Below are 4,888 nucleotides of genomic sequence, written 5' to 3' on the forward strand. Positions count from 1 at the left end.
CTAGCTTAGCCCTATGTTATCAATTTCGCGGTTAGGACCATTTCAAATGCAGTCTTTCATTCCCACCCCACCCCCACCCCGAAAAACAGGTTTGGACCCGCACATTAGGGGCCAACTGGAGACGGTTATTTTCTGCATCCGCTGCTACCGTGATTACTAAATTAGTGTTGTCCAAAATAATTAAGAATACTTACGTTAAATTATTTTATTTCACATTTAACATAGTGATATTAGTTTTTAGAAGATCACGTGATTGCTTCACAACTGTGCCTCAACCTTAACAACCTGTCTTTTTTTCTTTGGCAGTTTCAGCATTTCCTCACCCTGTCGTCTATCGGCCGTAAGTTAATACCATTATAACATCGTAGTACATTTTGTTCACATATAATGAGAGAGAGGACTAGCAGCTACTTTTAGCCGTTTAACTGTAGTATCCAGTCTAGTATCTTAACCTTTCGTTCTTTGAAGAAATAAAACTTTGTATGTATGTATGGGTGTATGTATGTTAGATCTTCCTGCAAGCAGGAACTCGCGAAGAAGCCTCATTGGCTTATCAAAGCCGCAAGCTAACCGAAGTCAGTCTCTTAGATTTATATTTAACGTCCATGATTATGAATTGTTAATCGTCAACAACTCTGTAACTGGACGACATACATTAATCTAGGAGTGAATCGAACCAGGGACCTTATGATTGAAAGGCACCGGCGTTAACCACTGAGCTAACACTCCAAAACTCCAACACTCAAACTTTTAGTTCGGACATCGGGTTATAAAGTAATTTAAATGATATATAATGGAAAGTGAATGAAATTGTCCTGTACGATATGAGTTCAAACGTCTTGAACATAAATAAAGCCATGCCAATACATGGTAATTTATTTATCCTTTCAAAATACTCCTGAATATAATGTATTTAATCGTCAGCTGTAACACATCATTAATACTTAATGACTTGTTAACGACATCATGCTAAATTCCAATACAAGGGCATGTTTTATGTTTAATTATTATTATCATCTTTAGTGAGGGTTGTCTTGCTCAGTGCAGAAGCACTGCTTTTCAATAGTTTTATATATATATATATATATATATATATATATATATATATATATATATATATATATATATATATAAAAATATATATATCTATATCTATATCCATATAAATATATATATATATTCAGTCATAATATTCAGTGTATTTATTATAAATGCACTCTGACCAGGTGAATTCAATAGAGAAAAACTGTCGCAAGTGAAAGAAAGAAAGAAAGTAATTTTCTGTCACTCACATGGCGCAAACGATTTACGGTAAAGTCACTGCGACGATATCAGCATGTTTATTACACACATGTAACTTATATATACTTGTATCGTCCACTTTTGTTATTCAATTTTACGGAGTAAACGTCTGAAAACACCTGTTTATTCCATGCAAAGGAAGAAAATCACACAATTTTGTAAGCTTCATCGGTAAGACTGAAAGAAAGGTACTATTCAAGAGAAACGACCTAACACGGGCTAGCAACGAAAGTGAAAGTTATTCCTAGGCCTAACGGTCGAAAACTAAGCAGAGAGATTTGATAGCCGCATAATCTGTTGGGCGAGGCTTGCAAGTTTTGATTGAAGTTTTTAGAATCTATGGACTCGTTAAAAAATATGGCTAAGTTTATTCAGCTGACAATGCTATATATAATAATATATAATGATATTAAACTTTTAAGTTTAGACATCGGGTCATAAAGTAATGTAACAATGATATATAATGGAAGGTGGATGATATTGTCCTGTACGATATTATTACAACGACTTTAACATAAATAAATCCATATCAATAGATGTTAATATATTTATTCATTTAGTTTCCAAATCTTCCTGAACATAATGTATTTAATCATCAGACGTAACACGTCATCGTTAGATAACTAATACACTTTACGACTTTTAAACGATATTATAAGTTGATAATACATGTTTAACTTTTCAGCTACAATCCAATTCAAGGGAATATTAACGTAGAACGTTGTGATAAAAGCATACTAGAAATATTTATGAACTTACATACAACTACTTTGAAGCAGAATCAGACTGGAAACATTTATAAAAAAACGACAAGAAGTTTAAAGTGGGTCACCCGCTACCTCACGATAAAAGGAAGGATTAAGTGTTTGAGTCCGATCGATTGTAATCCTCTTTCAGTGTAATGAAATTGCCGAAATATGGTTTTTATTTATTGGAGAGAATATCAAACGGCTGCATTAAAATTTTGTAACATTCTTAAGGAAGGAGAAATCATGTTTTGTGATTATAGTTCTTCCTCTTGTTCGTCACACAGGCCGATGATATGAAGATGATGGAAACCACGACATGGATCGCTTGGGCCTTAAGGCGATAGTTCAATGGGCACGCACCAAACAAAGCACATACATTAACAGCTTAAAAAATTAAAAATTAATTAAAAAAGGTATCGCATTTTCTTTGACAGTTACGAATTGAAACAGTTCTTGAAACCATCCGAATTACGACAAGACCAATGTTCTACTCCGATTTCAAAATGCAAAGTTAGAATTTGGTAATCAAGCAAATCCCTTATCCAACAAATAGGCTTATTTTCCCCATCAACTTATGTATTAACACAAGGATGCTTCACAATAGTTGCTAATGGAATATCCACATGCATATCAGGTAACTTGAGCCTGATGAGAATTTTGCACAGGCATGTCTCCTTTGGAACCATGAAACGCATTTTTCATAAACATTCATAATTGCAGACAATGGGCTAAACTAGTATAGGCTGGTTTAAAATAGCACTGGTACACAAGCAATGTATCTATTAACAATTGGGTGAAACATCTCTGTCTTATTAAGAAAATTCACATGATAAAGTAGATGTCGTAGATGTCGTCTTTAACCTTTTTATTTCTATTCTCATTTTAGTTTTACTTAGTTAGTGTTCATTCAATACATATGTACACAGAAAAGCTATATATACTTCTGTAAAAGAGCTAACGTTTAATCGCAATTCTTCGATAATCTTTAACTATTTCAGTTAACTTTCACTCCACTCATATTATGATCCCATTGGATCCTCTGCTGATTATGAGAAAAAAAAGGAGTTTATGAAGAAATTCGGTAAAATAACGTCGATGGTTCTACATGTAGTGGTTGTGTGGACCCTTACATCAGGTTCAAGCACGTCATATGTCATCAGTGCGATACCTTTCGCACTAGGAACTGAATCTCCAGATAAGAGGAGGATCAGATCCCTCGTTCGAGTTCTCGTGCGAAAACATCGTATATTACATCTTGTATTATCTACCTTGTAATATTTGCATCACGTCGCACGAGCCTGGTAAGTACCATTTAGGTACACTCATGCATATAACTGTCATAACTACTTTAGTTTCTTCAGTTGGATTTTTCACGCACGACTTATTGCATTTTCAAATTGTATTAATGTAGGCTTTATTAACTTACTGTCTTAATAAACGAACCACTTTTAAAGATATCCAAATGTGTAACCTTTGAGAATAATTCACTAAAGTTAAAAGAAATATCATCTCTACAATACGATCTTCAGATATGGTTTCATATAGATTTATTGCTTCTTATGCCAACGGGTAGCGCCTATTCTCGTGAGATCATCGGCAGTTCGTCCAATGTTTCTCTCAACGTTTGACATAACTAACGGGAATGAAGTCATCACATGACAGTTCAAGACATTGTCCATGATCAAAGCTAGTTTCAATGTTGGCTCTTATCATTCATGTTGTCATCTGTAGAAGAAGAGAGAATCAAATAAATACTATTAAAGCAAAAGAAATATAGTAAAACAGGGATGTATTTTTGCTTTCTAAATTTGACTCTCGTATTGGTGGTTAACTTGGGGCTACGAGATTACAGAGAGAAAACAAAGGTGGTTGAGATGTGACCCGTGGGTTAACTTTTGTCAGCCCGTTAAGCTTTCAAAATCATATTAGTTCTGCCCGTGGAACTATATAGCTCAAAATGATCAACTAGGTATATTTAGCTGATGGTGTGAATATAAGCTACTTAATTGTGGCTTACGGTTTTCAACTCATAGACAATTTGCATACAACAGTGTATGATCTCCTGTATGATGTAGTATTTCAATTCTTCACGGGATTAATTTAACCACGCGGACTGGACACAAAATCTCCCAGCGGCACGTAACATATTTAATACCCATCATCACGCAGGCGGTATATACACAGGGAAATATACCCCACCACGCTCCTCCTCGAAGTTGATTCTAACTGGAAGAATTTTATTACATTAAAACATATTATAGACACTATACCTTCAGGTACTAAAATGTCAACTAATTGTCATTGATTAACTTATAAAACATACTTTTATGCAGAGTTTTTAGACTATATATTTGGACTTTTCCGAAGCTTGACCCAGTATATATTAGCAACATGATATGTACTGAAACAGATAGTTTAATAATAAGTGTCTAATCTGCATATTCTATTCGATTTTTATTATTTTTGAATAAACAGTTAACTGGTAAATATGAAGAGTCTTACCTTTGTTGCCGTATCGCGTAGACTAGAGGTGAGAGGAAAAAAAATATTGACCAATATAAGTGGAATAAGAATCCATGATAATATTTAATAATGAAAACATTTAACAAAACTTAATTGTGACTGATTTCTTAGCACCCATTTATAAGCGCGGGATCCAAAGCTTTGACATTCTAATGATTGGATATGACCAAGTACTCACGGCAGGATTGTCACTTATTTGCGCTTTGGCTACTTTTTATCAGGTTCCCATCCAGAAAAGTGTGCGTGTATTCACCCTCAATCTCCCCCACCCTACCCCGTCCCAATCGTTTAACATTTCCCAACGTTTTAAACGT

General features: G+C 34.4%; 1 protein-coding gene across 3 annotated transcripts in view; it reads left to right on the forward strand.

Annotated features, from left to right (window-relative positions):
- Positions 1 to 3,833, forward strand: part of LOC139982715 (serine/threonine-protein kinase Nek3-like) — a 48,706-nt gene extending 44,873 nt beyond the window's left edge. The window contains exons 15-16 of one of the 3 annotated variants that reach the window (XM_071995788.1): positions 307 to 340; positions 2,336 to 3,833. The gene's annotated coding sequence lies outside the window, so the exon portion shown is untranslated. The remainder of the gene's footprint in view (positions 1 to 306; positions 341 to 2,335) is intronic. The other 2 variants (XM_071995790.1, XM_071995789.1) reach the window with 2 other exon arrangements.
- Positions 3,834 to 4,888: the final 1,055 nt, after the last annotated feature.

This window comes from Apostichopus japonicus, chromosome 16, assembly GCF_037975245.1.
Source record: "Apostichopus japonicus isolate 1M-3 chromosome 16, ASM3797524v1, whole genome shotgun sequence".
Classification (NCBI taxonomy): Eukaryota; Metazoa; Echinodermata; class Holothuroidea; order Aspidochirotida; family Stichopodidae; genus Apostichopus; species Apostichopus japonicus.